The sequence below is a fragment of the Musa acuminata genome, unplaced genomic scaffold (assembly GCF_036884655.1).
Source record: "Musa acuminata AAA Group cultivar baxijiao unplaced genomic scaffold, Cavendish_Baxijiao_AAA HiC_scaffold_1136, whole genome shotgun sequence".
NCBI classification, from domain to species: Eukaryota; Viridiplantae; Streptophyta; class Magnoliopsida; order Zingiberales; family Musaceae; genus Musa; species Musa acuminata.
Window position 1 is genome coordinate 3440001 of NW_027021348.1, and position 7500 is coordinate 3447500.

Below are 7500 nucleotides of genomic sequence, written 5' to 3' on the forward strand. Positions count from 1 at the left end.
TTTTTGGCCTGTTTTTGCGTTGCGCGGTGACCATCTTGAGCGGAGCAAAATGTCAGCCATCTCAGCACCCTGGAACCCCCCGGGTGGCACAGGGCTGGATGGGGCTTTCGTATAGCAGGGACGGTGATGCCTCTCGCTTCGCTCGCTGTCCGCCGCTCGCTGCTCGCTCGCGCAGCCAAAAATGGCCAGTTTTGGCCCGTTTTTGGGCCGTTTTGGCCTGTTTTTGGGCTGTTCTTGCGTCGCGCGGTGACCGTCGTGAGCGGAGCAAAATGTCAGCCATCTCAGCACCCTGGAACCCCCCGGGTGGCACAGGGCTGGATGGGGCTTTCGTATAGCAGGGACGGTGCTGCCTCTCGCTTCGCTCGCTGTCCGCCGCTCGCCGCTCGCTCGCGCAGCCAAAAATGGCCAGTTTTGTCCCGTTTTTGGGCCGTTTTGGCCTGTTTTTGGGCTGTTCTTGCGTCGCGCGGTGACCGTCGTGAGCGGAGCAAAATGTCAGCCATCTCAGCACCCTGGAACCCCCCGGGTGGCACAGGGCTGGATGGGGCTTTCGTATAGCAGGGACGGTGCTGCCTCTCGCTTCGCTCGCTGTCCGCCGCTCGCCGCTCGCTCGCGCAGCCAAAAATGGCCAGTTTTGGCCCGTTTTTGGGCCGTTTTGGCCAGTTTTTGGCCTGTTCTTGCGTCGCGCGGTGACCGTCGTGAGCGGAGCAAAATGTCAGCCATCTCAGCACCCTGGAACCCCCCGGGTTGTCACGACCTTAGCTGGAATTGCCTAAGGCGTGAGGCACCCTTGCGGCCGAAGACGCGAACTTAGCTTGCGTTGCCTAAGTCGCGGGTCACCCTCGTTGCAAAGACGCGAACTTAGCTTGCGTTGCCTAAGTCGCGCTTTGCCCTTGCGATCTTGCTCCGCAAGGATCAGCCACTTTGTAACCTCTCGCAGGTCCCGAAGGACCTGTAAAAGAGAAAGAAAGTTAGATCGAAAGAACGAGCAACGGACAAGTCCCGAAGTCTCGCGAAAAGGGAAGCTTTACAAGCAAATCGTCGAACACCTTGTGTGCACAAGAGAAAAGAGGGAGAGGGAGGAAAACAAGGCTTTCAAGGATGAACGAACAGCTGCAAGCCCACAAACAGCCGCTCACCTGGTCCCGGACGCAACACCAAGTTCCCGTAAAGGTCACGTGCGAACTTGCGAAAGAGTGTTCAACGCCCGGTATATAACCGAAGCCCCATCCAGCCATGTGCCACCCGGGGGGTTCCTGGGGTCTGAGCTGGCTGACATTTTGGTGAGCGGAGGCAGCACTCCGCTCACCTCCCGCGGCACGCGAAAACGGCTCCGTTTTGGGCTGTTTTGGGGCTGTTTTGCTCGGTTTGGTGAACGGTCGCTTTGCAACGCTGCAGCTTGTTCGAACTTACATATTTACAAGCAAAATGACCCAAAACCATAAGAAAACATGCTGTCAAGCAGCTGTACATGCGGGTGCGAGCGACGAACGGTTCGTTGAACGGAGTTGTTGCGGGTGCGCGACGACCGTTCGTGACATTCTCCCCCACTTAAACTGTCGACGCCCTCGTCGACGCTTGTTGGTAGTTGTTGATGACTTCTTCTTCATGTCGCAGGGCGTCTTCAGGCTCCCAACTGGCTTCAGTTCGGGGAAGCTTTCGCCACTTCACCAAGTACTCTGTCTGCTCCGCTCCGTTGGGTAGCTTTATCTTGCGATCCGCCAGAATGGTTTCCACTCGCTTCTCGTAGGAGGCTGTGATGGGAGGTAGCCGAGTTGGAATACTTCGAGAAGCATCTTGCGGATCCGAATGGTAGGCCTTCAGGTTGCTGGCGTGAAGAACGTTGTGAATTTTGAACCACGCCGGCAGCTGCAACTTGTAAGAAACATTGCCTACTCTGCTGATAATTGGGAAGGGCCCTTCATACTTACGCACCAATCCTTTGTGGACTCTTTTCCTGAAGAATTGGAGTGATGCTGGTTGGAGCTTTACCAACACCAAATCGCCAACTTTGAACTCTTGTGGTCGCCTTCCCAAGTCTGCCCACTTCTTCATCCGTTTTGCCGCCTTCTCCAAGTAAGCCCGCGCAATATCGGCATTTCGATGCCACTCCTTTGCGAAATGGTAGGCTGATGGACTACTCCCAGTATAACCAATTGCCATAGTGTGCGGAGTCGACGGTTGTTGTCCTGTGATAATTTCGAAGGGGCTCTTGTTGGATGCAGAGCTCCGCTGCAAGTTGTAGGAGAATTGGGCGATGTCCAACAGCTTCACCCAATCTCGTTGATTGGCACTCACGTAGTGCCGGAGATACTGCTCTAAGAGCGAATTTATTCTTTCAGTTTGACCATCCGTCTGGGGGTGGAGGCTTGTAGAGAAGTATAACTTTGACCCCAACAATTTGAATAGCTCGGTCCAGAATCGTCCCAGGAACCGAGCGTCTCGATCACTAACAATATTGTGTGGGACTCCCCAATACTTCACTACACCCTTCATCATCAGTCTGGCCGCCTCTTCAGCTGAACAGTGTAGGGGAGCAGCAATGAAAGTTGCATACTTTGAAAACCGATCGACCACCACAAGTATCGATCCAAGTCCCCCTACAGGCGGCAAGCTAGATATGAAGTCTAAGGAAATGCTCTCCCATGGCCTTTCTGGTACAGGCAACGGCTCCAAAAGTCCCACCGGCTTCCGTTGCTCCACCTTGTCTTGTTGGCAAGTAAGGCATGTTCGAACATACTCCTCCACATCAATCCCCATCTTTGGCCAGTAGAAGGCCCTCTCCACGAGAGCCAATGTTCTGTGAATGCCGGGATGTCCAGCCCAAAGGGAATCGTGACACTCTTTCAAGAGTTCACGCCTTAAATTGTCCACTCGGGGAACATAAACTCTATTCCCTTTTGTGTAAACAAGTCCCTCCTGGACCCAAAATCGTCGTGCCTTGCCTTCTTTGATGAGCTGCATCAGGATAACTGCCTGGGGATCACTATACAGTCCATCTCTGATTCGAGAAAGGAAGTTGGAATGTAACTGACTTGTTTGGCCTCTGCCCTCCAGTTGTGCAGCATTCACGCACTCCACCTTCCGACTCAGCGCATCGGCCACGACATTCGCCTTCCCGGGCTTGTATTCCATTGCCATATCAAATTCAGCCAGGAAGTCCTGCCACCGTGCTTGCTTTGGGGAGAGCTTCTTCTGAGTTTGGAAATAACTCAGGGCGATGTTGTCTGTCCTCAGCACAAATCGCGACCCGAGGAGGTAGTGTCGCCAAACTCGTAGGCAGTGGATCACCGCTGTCATCTCCTTCTCATGCACTGGATACCGCCTCTCGGTCTCGTTGAGTTTGCGGCTCTCGTAGGCCACCGGATGACCTTCTTGCATGAGTACTCCACCGATAGCAAAGTCCGAAGCATCGGTATGGACTTCAAAGGGCTCTCCATAGTTTGGCAATTTGAGTACTGGTTCTTCCAGAACAGCAGCCTTCAGATCTTGGAATGCTATCTCACATTTGTCAGACCACTTCCAAGGCTGCTCCTTCTTTAGCAACTCCGTCAGTGGGGTTGCCCGCTTCGAATATCCTGAAATGAAGCGTCGATAGTAGTTGACGAATCCAAGGAAGGATCTCAACTCTGGCACCTTCTTTGGTGTTCGCCATTCCGCAACTGCTTGCACCTTCGACTTGTCCATCCGAATGGAGCCACCACCGATTCGATGCCCTAAGAATAGGATCTCAGTTTGAGCAAAGTAGCATTTCTCCCTTTTTACGAACAAAGTGTTCTCCCTGAGAACCTTGAAAATCGTCCGAAGGTGCTTGACGTGCTCCTCGAGCGTTTGGCTGTAGACGACGATATCGTCCAAGTAGACGACCACGAACTTATCCAAATACTCCTTGAATAGTTGGTTCATGAGAGTACAGAATGTGGCCGGAGCGTTGGTTAAGCCGAAAGGCATCACCAAGAACTCAAACGCTCCATACCTGGTCACACAGGTAGTCTTCGCTTCGTCGCCTTCAGCAATGCGCACCTGCCAATACCCCGACCGAAGGTCGAGTTTTGAGAAATACTTGGCCTTGCCCAGTTGGTCGAACAAGTCCGCGATGAGCGGGATGGGATACTTGTTCTTCACCGTTACTTTGTTGAGGGCTCGATAGTCGACGCATAATCGGAGGCTCCCATCTTGTTTCTTCTGGAAGAGAACTGGAGCTCCGAAAGGTGCTTTTGAGCTGCGGATGAGACCACCGCTTAGCAGTTCACCTAACTGCTTCCTGAGTTCGGCCAACTCTGGCGGGGGCATGCGGTAGGGTGGTCTCGCTGGAGGCTTCACTCCTGGCTCTAGCTCGATACTGTGATCCACGCCTCTGCGTGGTGGGAGAGTCTTCGGCAACTCGGGTGGCATAACGTCTTCGAACTCCTTCAAGACGTTCGCCACTACAGCAGGTTCTTGAATGGCCTCTTCGTTGAGTGGCTCTAGCTTCATAGCAGCCACGAATGTCAGTTCGCCCTTTCGCACCCCTTTCTTCAATTGTAAGGCCGAAATGTGTTGGGGCTCCTTGGTTCCTCTCCGAGAGACGGGAACCACGCAGGGGTCATCGCCTCCCATCATACATAGGGAGTTTAAGAACGGCATCGGCACCAACTTCGCCGCATGCATAAACTCCATTCCAAGAATCACTTGGAAGTCGTCCAGTGGCACGGCCATCATGTTGGTGTTACCGCTCCAAGTCCCGATTTTGATAGGAACACCCTTCGCCAACCCGGAGATTCGCCTGGCCTCCGAGTTCACCGCCTTCATTCGGCTTGGGCTCTTCTCCAATGTCAACCCAAGTCGCTGTGCTTCGCGATCGGCTATGAAGTTGTGGGTAGCGCCCGTGTCCACCATTGCACGGGTCGTTTGGCCATTTAGCTTAATGTCCACATACATTAGTTCGCTGCTTCCTGCTTTTTGTGCCTTCGTCTTCGTGTTCTCCCCCACTTGACCCCGCATAGCGTTCAACAGACGCATTGCTCCCATTCGGGGTCCTTGCGACTCCTCCTCGTCGCTGCTGGATTCTGAGCTGCTCGAACTAAGAGCAACAGCTTTGCCCTTGTCCGATCGGGGAGGGTGGATGGAAGCTGTCAAAGCGTTGAGTGCCTGCTTCTGTGGGCACTCCCTTACCATGTGCGGTCCTCCGCACAAGAAGCATCCTCCAGGTTTTGAGGCCTTGCCTTTTGGGTTCGGCCCTTTGTGGGAGCTCTTCTTCTTCTGTTCGCCCCCGAGATCTTTCCCTCGAGAATGTTTTGGAGGGCGATTGCTTGAAGATTGTTTCCTTCTCGCTGGGTCTTCAGAGGAAACGAAGTCGGTGAGCCTTTCTGCAGCTGCAATTGCCCCGACCACGTCGGTAACATTCCTTCGATTCAGCTCTTGCTGAGCCCATGGTTTCAGACCATCAAGGAAGCTGAACAACTTGTCCTTCTCGGACATGTCCTGTATGTCCAGCATCAGTGCAGAAAACTGCTTTACATAGTCTCGGATGGTGGTACTTTGGCGGAGTTGTCTCAGCTTCCTTCTTGCGACGAACTCTGTGTTCTCCGGTAGGAACTGAGTTCTCAACTCCCGCTTCAAGTCTTCCCATGTGTCGACTCGACACCGACCTTGTTGGATCTCCTCCCAACGAGTTCGCCACCAAAGTTTCGCATCTCCATTCAGATACATTGTTGCTATTGAAACTTTGGTATCTTCAGAATCGGGCCTCGTAGCTCGGAAGTATTGCTCCATGTCGAACAGAAAGTTCTCGAGCTCCTTGGCATCTCTGGCCCCTCCGTATCCATGGGGCTCAGGTGCCCTCAAGTTTTGTGGCGGTGCAACGCGGGTGTTGCCTCCTCCCGCATTTAGCATTCTTGTGAGCATAGCCACCTTCGCCGTGAGTTCCGCCACAACGTCTTGCAAGTGCTGCACGGAGTCCTTGGTGTCATCGGACAGTCGGTCGACTAGGGCCTCGACCTTGTCGATCCTGGACTCCGCTTCCTCTTGCGAGCTCTCTACCCCAACAAGTCTTTGTTGGCCATGGTAGAGTTCCTCCATGCTCGCTTCCAGAACATCTAGGCGGGTTTCCGCCGTCGTGAGTCTCTCCTTATGACTCTTTTTTCCTGTTAGCGCACCAGATTGCGCTTCCTCCGCTCGCGGAGAGTTGCCAACTTCTCGCTCATCCTGTTCGCTGCCGCGATCCTCGTGAGCGGCTCCAACAGCATGAGAGCGAGTGTGCACATGCAGCCCACCTGCGGCTGCTTGGGGCAAGGTTCCGGCTTGCCCCGTCTTGCTTGATTCGCCACGATGCTTTGCCATGGCGAAGTTGCGAAGTTCGTTCGCTGTTCGATCGAAGAGCTTGCCCGCTCTGATACCACACTGTCACGACCTTAGCTGGAATTGCCTAAGGCGTGAGGCACCCTTGCGGCCGAAGACGCGAACTTAGCTTGCGTTGCCTAAGTCGCGGGTCACCCTCGTTGCAAAGACGCGAACTTAGCTTGCGTTGCCTAAGTCGCGCTTTGCCCTTGCGATCTTGCTCCGCAAGGATCAGCCACTTTGTAACCTCTCGCAGGTCCCGAAGGACCTGTAAAAGAGAAAGAAAGTTAGATCGAAAGAACGAGCAACGGACAAGTCCCGAAGTCTCGCGAAAAGGGAAGCTTTACAAGCAAATCGTCGAACACCTTGTGTGCACAAGAGAAAAGAGGGAGAGGGAGGAAAACAAGGCTTTCAAGGATGAACGAACAGCTGCAAGCCCACAAACAGCCGCTCACCTGGTCCCGGACGCAACACCAAGTTCCCGTAAAGGTCACGTGCGAACTTGCGAAAGAGTGTTCAACGCCCGGTATATAACCGAAGCCCCATCCAGCCATGTGCCACCCGGGGGGTTCCTGGGGTCTGAGCTGGCTGACATTTTGGTGAGCGGAGGCAGCACTCCGCTCACCTCCCGCGGCACGCGAAAACGGCTCCGTTTTGGGCTGTTTTGGGGCTGTTTTGCTCGGTTTGGTGAACGGTCGCTTTGCAACGCTGCAGCTTGTTCGAACTTACATATTTACAAGCAAAATGACCCAAAACCATAAGAAAACATGCTGTCAAGCAGCTGTACATGCGGGTGCGAGCGACGAACGGTTCGTTGAACGGAGTTGTTGCGGGTGCGCGACGACCGTTCGTGACAGGGTGGCACAGGGCTGGATGGGGCTTTCGTATAGCAGGGACGGTGCTGCCTCTCGCTTCGCTCGCTGTCCGCCGCTCGCCGCTCGCTCGCGCAGCCAAAAATGGCCAGTTTTGGCCCGTTTTTGGGCCGTTTTGGCCAGTTTTTGGCCTGTTCTTGCGTCGCGCGGTGACCGTCGTGAGCGGAGCAAAATGTCAGCCATCTCAGCACCCTGGAACCCCCCGGGTGGCACAGGGCTGGATGGGGCTTTCGTATAGCAGGGACGGTGCTGCCTCTCGCTTCGCTCGCTGTTCGCCGCTCGCCGCTCGCTCGCGCAGCCAAAAATGGCCAGT